This window comes from Myotis daubentonii, chromosome 14 (genome assembly GCF_963259705.1).
Source record: "Myotis daubentonii chromosome 14, mMyoDau2.1, whole genome shotgun sequence".
In the NCBI taxonomy this organism is placed as follows: Eukaryota; Metazoa; Chordata; class Mammalia; order Chiroptera; family Vespertilionidae; genus Myotis; species Myotis daubentonii.
This window is the reverse complement of record NC_081853.1, coordinates 37,568,469-37,584,965: the sequence shown is the minus strand read 5'-3', so window position 1 is coordinate 37,584,965 and position 16,497 is coordinate 37,568,469.

Here is a 16,497-nt window from a genome sequence, read left to right as displayed (position 1 = left end):
TTGCAAATATGATTTTTCCCATTCCCAATAATCTAACTTACGCAATAACTTTCTCAAGGAATTGATGAGTGTGTGGAAGAAATCAACAATACTAACAAAATTCTTAGGCCCTTTAATCTTGGCAGCCCTAATTCTGCTAATAGGACATTTTAATACCCTCTCCACCCCCTAAAAATAGCACATGTCAGTACACAATCACGGTCATGATGGAGTGAGTACCATTGTTTTCAGGAAAGATGGCATGTCTTGGAAAAGATTTGTCTGGGTGATCTTCCACATGGCTCCCCCAATGCCACCCATCGCCCGCTCACACCAGTCCTATTGCTGGCGGCTATGGTAAAATTCCTTGAGCAAGCTTCATTGTGTCCAAGTTTATCAGAGACTTTAAAAGCGGGGCATGACATAGCGCTTCGTGCTGTGAAGACCTTAGCAGAGTCAGGTAGTTTACGGGTAATACTCAACCTTGCGCATCTGAATCTGTCATGGATTCCTCCCCCTCAGCACTTTGCCACTAATTTGTATTACACTCTGTGGCCATATAATACTTGCACATTATGCAAAAAATAATGTTGATAGTATCTCCTTGGCACAAAATATGCAGAGTTGACACGTAACCTTTGACAACCAAGGTAACTAATATGTATGCGTGCCCTAGTTGTGTGGCACTTGGTTACAAAGTCTGTTCATACTATGTATAAAGTGTGTATAGATTCACATTTAGCCCCAATGAATTCTGAGCTTAAAAGAAGTGTGTCTTTTTATAAGTAGTGCTATCTATATCTATGTTTATCTAAAATATATAGCTTGAGTAGAAAACATTTTCAAATGGTTCCAGATTGAGTAAAAATGACAATCCCATACATTCCATTATGAAAGTCTGCCCTATTCCCTATTGTTATCATCAGCCAATTTTAAGGTCCTTGAATGTCACGATGTTATCAATAAATGAGCTGTTCTGAACTGCCTGGTGATATTTTCAAAGAGAGCAATTAAAATGTATAAACCCTATTAAATAATCTATAGAGAAAGGTCTACTATGTTAAAACAAGCCAGCAATTTGCATGGTAGGTGGAAATCAATGGAGGTCCAAAAACATTAATCATATCTAAAATATCAGAAGATATTGATGCTATAGTTTACCTTACAAATAAATATTTTTTACTTTTGAAGGGGGTGTATTATGGATTTGGTGTTTCTTCTGGGGCAATCCTTTTCATGTAAATACTACTTGCATGTTTTTTGACAAAGGCTAAGCTACAATCTATTAACACACATTTTTGATGAAAATATACAGTGCCCTTATTTAAAAAATGTGGTGGAAGGTGTATGTCCAGAATACGATCCCTGTTTCTGATACCAAATGTTAAATAAAAATAGTTTGGAATTACGTTTAAAAGATGAGCAACATGTTTAAGCCTTTCTTACATTACCCTACTTATGTGGATTATGCATTTCTAACTTTAATTTTATCAAAATAATTCCACAATCCCATTATGGTTTCTTGCTTATATCAAGGTTATATATTGTCGTTTTCTTTTTTCAAAAATATAATTTCATTGATTTCAGAGAGGAAAGGAGAAGGAGAGAGAGAGAGAAACGTCAATGATGAGAGAGAATCATTGATCAGCTGCCTACTGCATGCCCCACACTGGGGAAATCAAACCACAACCCCCTGGTTCATAGGTCGATGCTCAACCACTGTACCACACCAGCCAGGGGGTGGGAGTGGGGGGGGGGGTTACTATATCGTCATTTCTTTCCATCCACTGTTTTCAACTGCTAATATCCCTACTGTGATCAAAGGCACATGACCTGGGCCCTGTTCTCCACAATAAGGTGGTTAATGAGGGAATGCCTTAGAGCAGTATGTTATATTTATTGCCTTGCAAAATAAACACAAAGAAACTCAAGTGATGTACCTTGCATTAGATTAAATGTTAAGCATTACTTCGTTACTGACAGTTGAACATTTTTCCTATTACTGAATATTTGCTTTTTATGGTACTCAAGCTTTCAGTCCAGTGACAGTCTCTAATTCATGCCCTTGGGCCCAAAAAAGAAACGATGTTCCACGTGCGGCTCTGATTTGCCACTTACAGTACCTGTTAGATGAAAATCTTGACAAGGTTCAAATATTTAAATACGTCCCTTGATTCGCTGAGTCTGTGGCAATGTGATGCAAAATGAGCGTTTGTCCAGAGCACAACCTGCCCAACAGCATCTTCATGTGGGGCCAGGTTTCAGCTACTCCCCCTTCGTTTCCAGTTTTAATTTCCAAATATTTGTTTTACCATCTCATACAAAGGCTTCCTACCTTCTGAGGACCCTTCCCTACCATCCTCAAATACGCTTAAAGTGATAATAGCAAAACGTGTGCTGAAGGCTTCATTTACTAGGCAGCGCCACAAACGTGTCTCCATTCCACTATGAAGTGTTGTCAGGTACTGGCATTCCCACTTCAAAGATGAGGGAAGAGAAACTCAGCGTAACTCCCTTGTTCAGCTAAGTGGTCACATTGGTCTTTAAACCCAGCTCTACTATCTACAAATTCTCTCTCTACTTTCTCCTTTAAAAAATAACTTCCTCAAATTTAGAAAATATAGGAAACTTAATTGCAATTCAAATTTTTTCAGAAATATAACATATTTTGCTAATGTAAAAAGTTCATCACTAAAGTAATTTGAAATCAAGTATATGAAATGTTTCATCATGAAATATCTATCCCCAAACTCTGCCATCCTGGTATAAGATTCATATATACCAAATTAAAAAAACAACCCACAACACTTTGTTATAGTAATTTTCAAATGCACATGAAAAAGAATAGAATAATGAACTCCCAAGGATTCATTACCCAGTTCAAAAACATGTTTTGTCAATAAATACTTTGTAAAACTTTTTAAAAATATATTTTATTGCCCTCACCGGTTTGGCTCAGTGGATAGAGCGTCGGCCTGCGGACTGAAAGGGGATGTGCCCACAACCAAGGTACATACATGCCCTCGACCAGAATCGAACCTGGGACCCTTCAGTCCGCAGGCTGATGCTCTATCCACTGAGCCAAACTGGCTAGGGCTGTAAAACTTTTTAAAATTAAGAAAATATCCAAACTGTTTGATGGCTCCTGCTCATTATCTTACTTTTTTTGGAAAGTAATGCATTTTCTTATTTCTAAAAAAAACCCCAAAAACTAAAACTTGAAGTTTTTCCCAGAGCTCTCAATCCTCAAAAAGCCACTTTTAGAAGGAGAACCTGTGAGAATTCCACAAATATTTGTACCACAAAAAAAAGAGAGACAAACCAGCCTCTCTTTATTTATAAACAATGCGTGCTTTCATATCATTGTTTAAACTAAAGTACATAATTTTCAGTTATGCATAATAAAATATGTAATTAAGCAACATTCCATGGTGGATTAAAGAATTAAAAGCTTCAGGTGCAGAAAAGAATTTGTTGGCATTTTCTTTTTTCAAGGTGGTATTTTGAGGTGTTACTTTTCATTTTCCTTTGACATCTTATACACAAATAAATAGACAGAAACAGGTGAGAAGCAGAGAAATGAAGGGCTGGCTCTACAATAGACCTGAAATATGTAGCGAGGCAGAATACTCGTCACATGCCCACAAAAGCTAAATTAAAAAGGACAAGAATCTTTTTAGTCTGGAGGGGGGAAAAAAACCACACGAAACTCTAAATAGGAGCATGTGCTTCAAGAAATAGAAGTAATATAGAAAGTTAACTGCATTAGGTTATGCTTAGATTTTAAACTACATTAAATTAATTCATAGTCCAATTGGTAGAGTCCAGTAAACTTATTTTTCAAATGAAGAACTAAGTTTAATTAATATTTCTGGACTAGAAACATCTAAGTTCATAGAGGCATTTGCAAGTTATTTCCTGCCAGTCTATGGCTTGTCTTTTCATTCTCTTAACAGTGTCCTTTAATGAACAGAAAGAAGTTCTTGATTTGGGTGAAGTCCTTTAATTTAACATTTTCTTTTCCTTTTAAAGGTCTTGCTTTCACTGATGTATCTAAGTAATATTTGCCTAATCCAAGGTCACAGAAATTTTCTCCTATCTTTTATAAGTTTTATAGTTTTAGGATTTACATTTAAATCCATGATCCATTTTAAGTTGATTTTTATATGTGACAAAGTACCAAGGTAGAGATCAAAATATTTTTTCTTCTGTTTTATTTTTGCATTTCTTCCAGTACCATCTGTTTAAAAGACTATTCTGTCTCCATTGAATTGCCTTTGCATCTTTGCAAAAAATAAATTGACCATATATATGTGTGTGTGTCACTTTCTATTTTGGTTTGTTGCTGCCTCCAAGATCTCATAGTCTTACTAGTAATTACTCTCCTATAAAACAAGAGGCTAATATGCAAATCAACCAAACGGCAGAACTACTGGTCGCTATGACAGTCACTGATCACCAGAGACAGATGCTCAATGCAGGAGCTGTCCCCTGGTGGTCAGTGTACTCACATAGGGGGAGCACTGCTCAACCAGAAGCTGGGCTCATGGCTGGTAGCACAGCAGCAATGGTGGGAGCCTCTCCTTCCTCCACATCAGTGGGACAACTCCTGAGGGCTCCCGGACTGCAAGGGGGCACAGGCCGGGCTGAGGGATCCTGCCCCCCACCCAGGTGCACAAATTTCATGCACCAGACCTCTAGTAGCTTATAATAAGCCTGCAGGTAATCTACATCTTTAAACTTTATTATTCTCTTCTTCGAACTTGTTTTGTTGCTTCTGGGTTTTTCACTTCCCTATGAATGTTAGACTCAGCTCATCATTTTACCCCAGAAAATATGCTGGATTTTTATTTGGTTGTTTAAACTGCATAGATCATTGGGAGAAGAACTGGCATTTTAACAATATTGAGTCTTCATGAACATGAGTTTTCTCTTCATTTATTTAACTCTTTGTTCATTTCTCTTAGCATTGTTCTATAGTTTTCAATGTACAGTTCTAACACATCTGGTCAGATTTATCCCCAAATTATTTTATACTTTTGATTCCATTGTACATATTTTTTAAAATTTTGATTTCCTGTTGTTTGCTCCTAGTATATAGAAACATAATTCATTGTTTTATATATTGATCTTTTATCCTGCAACCTAGTGTAAACTCATAATAGTTCTAGTAGCTTTTTTGTAGAATCCATCAGATTTTCTACATAAACAATCATGCCATCTACAAATAGTTTTATTTCTTCTTTCCAATCTAAATACCTTCCTTGCTTTAATTTTCTAGAATGTCTAGTACAACGTTAAATAGAAATGATGAGAGCAGATATCCTTGCCTCATTCCTGAACTTCTGTGCTAGCACTGTTCTAAACCCTTTACAATAAATTCATTTAATCCAAATAACCACTATATAAGGGAGGTATGTTATTATTATTTTATTATTAATAATGAAACTAGACACAGAGTTTTTATATATCTGCCCTCAGTGGATATGGCTCCCAACAAATCTTCCATCTCTCAAAATGCAACTATTGATTTTGCCTTGGCAATCATTCTTTATACTTATTTGCTATAAGGGTCATAGCTTTAACACTCAACTCTTGATTAGGTGTCAGGCTATGCCATAAAATTTTATTTGACCAAAATAAAGTTCAACTATAAAAAGATAGTCGGAAGAAAATTGTGCTAAAAAAAATAAACTAAGAGAAGAAGTGAAGGGAGCCAGGAGAAAGAACAGGGACACAGGAAGAGAAGAATGAAGATGTTGGGAGGAAATAGGAAGACTGGCTGGTAAATGAGATTACTCAAAGGAGAAGCATACCTTCTGCATATTTTTTATAAGTATGAAAAAAGAAAATCACATGGCTAACTGACCCCTTTTGATGATTTTGAAAACACTGTCTATTTTTAAATTTGGTGATTCCAATAAGTACCCTACTATCAATGTCTTAGATCAGTGATGGGCAAACTATGATCTATGGGCCAAATCCAGTCTGCTTCCTGTTATGTAAATAAAGTTTTACTGGAACACAACCACACCCATCCATTTACTTATTCTCTATGGCTGCTTTTGGGGTATAACAATAGAATTAGAATGGTTGTGTAAGAGGCCATCTGGCCACAAAGTCTAAAATATTCACTGTCTGGCACCTGTATAAAAAATGTTTGCCAACCTCTGCTCTAGACAATTAAGTTGTGCCTAGGTTTGCAAAGGTAGAAAACTAAAGCAATTTTCTAGATAACTTGTGTCAAAACAAAATAATCATTTCAACATTTTTCAGGAGAGTTGGAGCATATATTAGAAACTCTTTAATTCCCAAGTCCATGTTTCACTTGATGTGTATGAAGAACCTAGTGAGTTCATTGGCTTACACAAGAGCATTAGACCAGAGATCCTGCAACCTGTTGCTCACCAGTAACTAGTCTAAAAATTTAGAAAATTATTGGCTAGAAACTTCACCCCTTCTTGATAAACTCAAGAAGTGTTAATATTCTTGGCAAAATTGTTTTTGCACTAATTGCTGTACTCATCTGCTCTGTGAGATTGATGAGACTGAGAGAACATTTGTTCTCTACTAAAATCAATGCTTCCTAGCCCAGCAGAAAGCTAGATCTGCCTCATTCCCATCCTGAGAGGACATGTCACTGACAACTGTACGCTTTTCCTTTGAGGATTTGAGATTAAATTGGCACTCGGCTTGATGGCCCTTCAGGAAATGATTCTGCCTAGAGAGTCCTGTTGAAGTAAAGCAAGACCACAGAGACCCAAATGATTCCTTCTTACATAGAGAACCTGCATTAGGCCATCCGTCGGATATCCCTTTGGGATCCTGGACTGCTAGAGGGTGCAGGCCAGGCTGAGGGAACCACCCCCCCCCCCCGCCCCCGAGTGCACAAATTTCTTGCACCGGGCTTCTAGTGAGTAAATAAATCAAAACAACTGTTATTATTATGAACATTATTTCAACCTTGCAGACCTCTTCAAAGGTCTCAGGGACTCCCAGGTTTCCAGATGAACTTTGAGAGCCACTAAATAAGACCATTCTTCCTCTCAACCAGCTAAGGCTTTGTGACAGGTTGAGTAATTGGCTACAATACCCAATTCTCATGTGATTGGATTTACATCCCATCCTTGCCTTGGCCAAATACATTTTCTCACCCTTTGATCCTGGGCGTGGCCAGGTAACTTGCTTTTGCTGAATGTTAGCTGCCCGGAGGCAAGCAGATCCTTTAAATGGCTTGGGTAGCAACTTGCCCTTCAGGAGAAGGGCCACCATAAACACACATGGGGCTGAGCAGAGTCCAACTCACAGTGAGAAACCAGCTCTGACAAGTGCCCAGATAAAAGCAGAGCCCAGCTAAGCCCACCCTGGATCAGCTGATTCTACATGGGAACTGCAGACTCATGACGATAAGAATAAATAGATATTGCTGAATGCTACTGAGTCTCAGAGGCTGTGATAATGGCTGACTAACTGAGACCTAAATCCTGCCAGCTGAATAAAAAGAAACACATAAAGAAGCAGTTGGGACAAGAGTGAAGGAAGATGATGAAGTGAGACAGGGAAGGAAAAAAGCCGATGAAATGTGTGTTAATCATCAATTCCAAGAAGAGCAACTGGGGCTGAATCCCACTAGAGCCATGGTTCTCAACCTTCTGGCCCTTTAAACACAGTTCCTCATGTGGTGACCCAACCATAAAATTATTTTGGTTGCTACTTCATAACTGTAAGGTTGCTTGTAGGGAGCCGATATAGGGTTAAGCCTCGGACTGACCTGTTGGTAAAGTCACAAACAATTCCCAGCTTAGAGGGCACAGTCCTCTTAGCATAATTAGGCTTGACCTTGTAACACTCCCTAGATCTTATCTGGGAAGCTAATGGGCTGAGGAAGTGCAGGAAGTATAACCATGGTGTAAACAAGTGAAACTCACAAGAACAAAAACAAGTGAAACTCACAAGAACAGTGTAACTTTGGAAACCACTACCTTGTTTACCTCTCACTATAAAATAAAGGCTCAGCTTGCCTTGGGATCTCTTTCTCTGTGGCCTCAGCCAGGCGCAGGGAAGATCCACGGAGACTAAGGAAAGCTAGAGAGTTCTGAATGCTGTCTCCGTGTAAAACATTCTTCGCCGACTCCGTCCACACCTTTGGGAACCCCTGGACCCGCTGGGGCTGGACCCCAGCAGTTGCTACTGTTATGATTCATAATGTAGATATCTGATATGCAGGATGGTCTTAGGCGACCCTGTGAAAGGGTCGTTCGACCGCCAAAGGGGTCGCGACCCACAGGTTGAGAACCGCTGCACTAGAGACTCAGAGGAACCACATAGAATGAAACACGGAATTGCCCCCTAAGGGATGGAAAGGCTACTTATCCACTGGTTCCAACCTCTCACTGGTGCCAAGTTGCCTTTGAGTTTCTCAAATCTCCATCACTAGTAGTTATTCTTAACATAACTTTTTTGACAAAGAGTTTTCAAACACAGCAGAAAATCCCAGGACTACGAGAAGTGTGAATGGGGTGGAACAAGCTAACAGAACATTTCCCAGATAACTGCTTACCTGAGATAAACCACATACTGATTGAAGCTTTCTTATGTGGTCCAAAGAGGAATGCCCTTGGTGCTTTTAAAAAATGCGGATTCCTAAAACTCTGAGAGAGGCTCATATCCACGAAATGTCAGGGGATTCACTGATACTATTTAAGAGCTTGGATTGGGAAGCCAGAGCCTCTGAAGTGGGCTTCTGTTAACAGGGAAAGTAACATTGGAGAAAGATTTTTTTTCTACCTTTGAAAATGCCATATTAGAGGCTACCAATTTTCAGATTAAAGGCCCAACCCTTTAATTTTCAGATTAAAGGCATATTGTTATACCTTCCATACTGTGCTATTGCTCACTCCACAACTCAACAGGGTTTTGGAACAGTGTGGAGGCACAATCTAAGCAGAAGACATTGATCAAATAAACGTCTGTTTTGCTTCCTTTCTCCTGTCTTCAAACAGTTCTACTCATGTTCATTGAAGGTAGGCACCTTTTGGGGGAGCTGAGAAAGATCAGTGGGTATCATAACATATAAGAAACAGCGATTTAGAGAGCATTCACTGTTTCTGTTTTTTTTCAGTTGGTACTCAATGACCAGTCCATCTCACTCCTAGATACTCACCCAAGAGAAATGAAAACATATGTTCACACAAAGACATGTATGCAAATGTTCATAGCAGCTTTACTCATACTAGCCGTAAGCTTTAAACAACCTAAATGGCCATCAGCTGGTGATTGGATAAACAAATTATGGCCCATCTATACTATGGAATACTACACAGCAATAAAAAGGAATAAATCCCTGATATATACTACAGTGTGGATGAACTGCAAAAACATTATACTGAATGAAAGAAGCCAGATCCAAAAGAGTATAGACTGTATGATTCTATTTATATGTAATCCTGCAACAGGAAAAATCAGCCTATAGTGACAGAAAGCATATTAGTGGTTATTGAGGCAGTGGTTTGGGAGGAATTAAGTATAATGGGTATCAGGAATCTTTTTTTGGGTGACGAAAGTGTTCTATCAGCTGTGGTGATAGCCTCACAGGACATTTGGTCCTGTCTACAATATCCATAGAGACATGTGGTCCACACCCAAAGTTCCTTGATATTTGATTCTGTACCAGAATGTCCATGGTTAGGTCCATCTATCTAACCCCATGTGCCATTACCAGCTAAGCTACTGACACACAAAAGATTATTGGAAATACAGCCACATCACAATTATTGGACCAATACAATATTATTTGATGTATGAATCCTGAAATCCAAAGGTGTAAATAAACATTATGGACCATTGGAACCCAGAGCCATTTTCTAAGCATAGACATTTGGACAGAACCAAATTCAAGGACCTGTTGGTGTGAACCAAATGTTTTTGTGGATGTTCTGAACAAAACTAAATATCTACTGATCAGTAAATACACCGATAAATGAACTTGTCAAAACTCACTGAAATTGTTTCACTTAATGGGTGAATAATATGTAAAATATATCTCATTACTGTTCAGTAAAGAAAAAGACAATCTCTCTTCTTTACTACCTTCTATAAACCATCTGGCTTAGAATTCTCTCTCTTTCTCCCTTTCCCCCATCCCTGCCTTTTTCTTTCTCCCCTCCTCCTCCTCTTCCACCTCCTCCTTCTTCTTTCTCCTCCCATTTTGTTCCCAACTCAAATGTCCCTCAAACTGCAAATGGTTCCACTAACCTTGGAAAAATAAGGAACGCTGTATCTTCCAGACAACATTCTAGAACAGTGATGGCGAACCTTTTGAGCTCGGCGTGTCAGCATTTTGAAAAACCCTAACTTAACTCTGGTGCTGGGTCACATATAGAAATTTTTTGATATTTGCAACCATAGTAAAACAAAGACTTATATTTTTGATATTTATTTTATATATTTAAATGCCATTTAACAACGAAAAATCAACCAAAAAAATGAGTTCGCGTGTCACCTCTGACACGCGTGTCATAGGTTCGCCATCACTGGTCTAGAACATGGAAAAGGGTCTAACAGCATGCTGGAACTATTTGGAGCCAAGTGTAATAAAAATATATGCAGCAGCTGGTTAAAGGCATAAATTAGATCTATGCATGTATTTCTGAAATAAGATCAAACGTAGTATAAAAAAATGGTGGACGGACTCCCTACAGTGGCACTATTGGCAGAAGCAAGGTTCTTTTTTAAAATATATATATTTTATTGATTTTTTACAGAGAGGAAGGGAGAGGGATAGAGAGTTAGAAACATCGATGAGAGAGGAACATCGATCAGCTGCCTCCTGCACACCCCCCACTGGGGATGTGCCCGCAACCAAGACACATGCCCCTGACCGGAATCGAACCTGGGACCCTTCGGTCCGTAGGCCGACGCTCTATCCACTGAGCCAAACCGGTCAGGGCAGAAGCAAGGTTCTTAATGTCCAGAGACTGCAAGGGAAGAGAAATGGTTTGGAGGCAACATACTTTATTGCCAATGATGACTAAGCTGTTTGAACCATTCTAATGGAAAAGACAAAAGAAATCCAGTACTTCCTCTTAGTATCAGATTTGGGCTCACCACCAGGATGAAAGAAAATGAGAAGGGGAGGAATTTCTTCTCTTCTGAGACACTATGGCCAAAAGTATGATGTTTCAGCTCTTGCTTTATGTAGTTTTAGTGTTTGGTATCTAATTTCTATTTTAACATAAATTTTTTTTGGATCAAGGGAAAACTATTCCTTCAGAGAGGAAAAGCCTCTGCTTGGTTCATTGGGACAAAAGCCTTTCTTCCTTCCTACCTGTATTCATTCATTCATTCATTCAATCAGAGAGATTAGGGTTCGTCCAAAGGACAACCCATTAAATAGCTAAAACTTCAAAGAAATTTACTGACATCATTGGAAATAGAAATGAAACTCACAGCAACTTTTTTTTTCATTTTCAACAAATTGTTATTTTAAAGGCACAATCTAAAGCTTATCTTTTTGTCTACAGTTCGCGAAGCAGAAGGAGCCAGTAAGTTTGTATCAGCACATCCACATGGGCACACAAGTCAATTTAGCCTTAGCAGATGGCCCAGGTTATAAATATGAGGTTTTTTTCTCGTCCAGTGGACAAAGCCATGGAGTGGTGAAACAGTTTGGCCAAAAACCTCAAGGAAGTTGGTACAAGAGATGTATACAAGTGTGTATATGGAATAGTTCCCTGCTCCTGCAGGCCAATGGCTACGTCTTGAAGCAGTAGTCACTGAAAGTTTGAAATGTCCATTTACTTATGTTAGCTACACCCTAACAAAGAATGGCCAAAAGTTTGAAAGTAAAAGAATGACCTAAAAATTAGCAGAATGACATTATTTGTTAGAATGATATCACTAGATAGATACAGAGAGAAACTTACTTCTGTGCAAAAATTACTTTTTATTCGTAAAAACAATTTGGTGACAAAACTTATTTTGAAAGATAAAAACCTAATGTTATCACACTAATAGGACTGTTTTCATTTTGTGTGTTTACTATTGGTCCATAAAAATTAAGATTTATTTTCTTGAAGTCTTAGTTTACTTATAATTTGTTTTATAATATTGTCATTTCCCAATAATTTTCATAAGGGCTAAAACTACTATGTGTAAAGTAGTTTTCTTAGTTGGAAATAGGCATATAGGTCCTTACTCCAGCCTTTTTTAAAGTGCTTTATCTGGATTTTAATCTTGAAAAAAGGGATTCTATGACTAAATCACTCAATTGATTTGTGATAATGGTCACATAGACTTGAAACATGGGCATTGATAAGACATATTTTCCAAACTCATTTAAATGCAGGCGCCTTTTGAAAAGGAGCATCTCACAGGATTTGTGTTTCACATAATGTGCCCGTTACAAGACATTGTTTAGATCAATTTCCCTATCACAAGTCTGAGGCCTCGAGACATTAATTACCACTCAACTTTACATAGCCAGTTTGTGACAGAACCCAGATGAGAATTAATAAATACATTTCCAGAAATGCAACTTCTACCTAAATCTCCTTTACTATTTTGGCTGAAATATTCTCACACTGCCACCAAAAATTCTCAGTCAATGACAATTCCATGAATCTCCAACATAATGTCTTTCCATTGAGCCAATGGTACTATAAATGGAAGCTCTTCGTTTCCCTTTAGAGCAGTGGTTTCTCAACCTTCTGGCCCTTTAAATACAGTTCCTCATGTTGTGACCCAACCATAAAATTATTTTCGTTGCTACTTCATAACTGTAATGTTGCTACTGTTATGAATCGTAATGTAAATATCTGATATGCAGGATGGTCTTAGGCAACCCCTGTGAAAGGGTCGTTCGACCGCCAAAGGGATCGCGACCCACAGGTTGAGAACCGCTGCCTTAGAGAAACATGAGATGCAGAAGACTGCCTGACAAACCTCAGGATAGCCACTGAATGAGTGACGCCTGGAGATCTAGAATACTAGTGCAGATATTAACAAAGCCGGTGCCTAAATAAATGCAGACGTACACAAGTGGTTAATAGAATCTGTACATTGGGAAAACAAACAAAAATGTTATTGAGACAGTACACAGGAAAATTAAGGAAAAATTCCCATTTTTGTGCTGTTATGTCTAAATATCCTAAAAAAAAAGTATTTTAAAATCTCTGCCATAGACCATAACTCACATGGAAAAGAACTTTGTGAAAGAATGGGTTTTACTTAGCTCTATACGTGCTTTAATTTTGATTCTGAAACTCTACAAAATACCTGGCCTGCTTGCCAGAATTGGTCAATGAAATCCCACTGTATTATAAAGGAATGTACCCTTGGCATCATATAGAATTCTTTATTAAACATTCTACGGGCTGCCACGCTAATGTTATTTAAGGGCTACTCTATTAGTAATGTCTTAGTTCAAACTATTGCATGCCACACTTGGTCACTGAGAACCTGAACCAGACCTGCTTCTGCCCAGAGTGTCACCAAGTCCCTCAAGGAAGTCGTTCTGTCTGATTGTAGCCCTCAGACACTTCACCAGACAGACCCAACCTCAGCCCCGAGAGCTGGGTAAGTCACAGACCTTCATCACCTCTTCTAGAGTCCTCTTCTCCACTCCGTATTTTCTGGACTCTGCCCTCAAGCAAATGCTTCCCTTCTAAACTAGTCACCAAATGAAAGTCCCCATGAATATCAGTGAAAGACATCTGATACCTGTGCTTGCTCAGGAGTGAGTGTTTTCACAGTTGTCACTTGGATCCCGAGTCAAGTCAGAAAAATATCCCTTTACATTTATTAAAAAGCATCAGCTCTTGGAGGGATGAATGTATATATTATCTATAATAATAAAAGCATAATATGCTAATTAGACTGGACAGCCAAACAACCTTCCAGATGTCATTCTGAACATCCTTCCAGATGAAGCTGCAGTGGCAGGGGCCAAGGTAGAGGCAGCTAGGGGCAATTAGGCAGGCAGAGTGGTTAGGGGCGATCAGGCAGGCAGGAGAGCAGTTAGGAGCCAACGGTCCCGGATTGGTAGAGGGATGTATGACTGCCAGTTTAGGCCCAATCCCACAGGGATCCCTGTGGGATTGTTCCTAAACTAGCAGTTGGACATCCCCCAAGGGGTCCCGGATTGCGAAAGGGTGCAGGCTGGGCTGAGGGACCCTCCCCCCGGCCCTCCTGTACAAATTTCATGAACCAGGCTTCTAGTTACATATAAAAGACTTGCATGAGTATCAAGGGCAAGTACAGAGAAAGCTGGGATGAAACCATCTGGAGCATTTATATTGAAATAGCTGTTGCTTGGATATTTATTGAAAGCATTGCCTGTTGACAACATCATAGACTTTTCTATTGCTACTTAGAAATGACCTCCTTATTTCCACATACCAAAAACATGCATCCATGTCTTTTAATTTTGTTTTAAATAGGAGAATTTTAAGATATGGACCTACACTGTCATATTTAAAGCTGCAATAAAAATCTGACCTTTGATGTTTCCAGTTTTAAAATGTGGGTTCTGTGAAAGACTGGAAATATTGATGGCTGAGCAGCCAGGGTCAGTTGGAAACTTTAATGATGTTGGTCAAATTCAATGCCAAAAAAAGTTCCCTGAAACAATCAGATATAGAGCAGTCTTTCAAATAAGTTATGAAGTCCCAATCAGTGGTGCTGGAATAGTTCCAAGATTATCAACTGGTAATAATCTAAAACTGAGTTCATATATTAAATCAATGTATCAACATAACTTAGCACCTACCATGACTTTTGCACTGCTTCTTTTAAGTTGCTACACTCAAAGGAATACACCAAAAGTGAAAACATGGCCACGTAATATAGTCAATAATTTTACTTTTCATTAAAAATTTTCCTCAATGTAAACTTACATTGTAATTACAGCTCCAAAAGATGTTGTTTTATAAGTAACATTCATGGTCAGCTTCTCTGGTTTGATTTCAATAGCGACTCCATAGCTTGGTCAGTGTAGATAAAGGACAAGTGAGGGTGCTGGAAATATCTCAGAGGCATGATCCGCAAGACATGGTGACTATGTGATGTGAGGTAAGTTTAAGATAATTCCTCCTTTGCATATTTGCTGACTTTGTTTTTGCCTTTGAGGCCATATGAACTGTAATCCCGCTTACCAAGGTAAAAAAAACCCCAAAATACAAACAAACAAAAAAGAAGTAAACTACAGGAGAAGAGGAATGAGGTTGAGGGCATCATACATGAAAAGGCCCTAAGTCTAGCAGTGCACCTGGACTATAAGAGAAGTCATACAGGTAACAGAAATGTGGGAACCAACAGCAGAATTAGGAGTTGAAATCTTGAACTAGGATGTGAGATTGTACTGACAAAAGCTGAAGCCTCATAGAAGTCCCTTAAAGAACTCAGAGATCTCTGAATCAGAAAGAGAAAGCAAAGCATGGGAGACCAAAGAATGTTACAGAAGCAGGAGAAAAACTAGGAGAAAGTGGTGTGATGGAAGCTGACAGAGAAGAGAATTTCAAGAAAAGAGAAAAAGTGGCTAGTGTTGTTTTGACCGGCAGGCATTCAGTTCTCCTCGTGAGTGTCCTGCGTTGTGAGGAGTGTTGGTGAGAGGTATCACCTATGTTCCCATAATGTCCAGGTCCACCCTTTTCCTGCTCTGGGCATACGTAGAATCTAGGCTGGGCCAGTGAGGATGCTCCCTTCCAGGATTTACCAAATTTTAGTGTAAACAGTGAGAAGGCAGGAAACAGTTAGAATTAATTCACCACAATGGTAGAGTGGACAAGACTGGACCTGGTAAATGAATACAGTGGTAGTTCTTTTACTTGGTTTAGTTGTCCATATTCTAATTTCTTATTCCTTTTTCCAATAAATTCACTTTTATCAGTAAAGATAAATAGGTAACATAGAGTTGAGTTATACCTTTAAAAAAAGATAATCTATAATGCTTTCACTGTAAAGATATATGAAAAAACTCAGGTTCAATAAAGTTAAAATCACCCAAGGTCATAGATGGGACTACAACTCATGTGTCTTAACTTCTAGCCTTAAGGCACTTTTTCTCCTTAAATTTCATATTGCAGTAAAATACACATAAAATTTACTACCTTGAGCATTTTAAGTGTACAGTTTAGTAATGTTAAGTACATTCACACTGTGGAGCAACCAATCTCCAGAATTCTTTTCATCTTAGGCTAAGGTGCCTTTCATTGTACAATTGGTGGCACATGGCCACCCAAACAAATCTACCTTCCTCGGCTCTCTTGCAGCTAGACCTGGCCAATGGAATATGACTTTTGCAGCCTCCAGGTTGTATCCTTGATAGGAAAGAACATGTCCTTCTTTTCATCCTTCCCGCTTGAAATAAATGTGACTCATGGGCAATGCTGATGAAGGCACTATGTAAAAAGGAAGGTGGAAAAACTTGATGAACAACCCTGACAATTTCATGAAGCAGCACTGCTGTGATAGCTCTGACTAGTATACTTTAAAAAATAAATTCCTATGCCATTTAAGCCA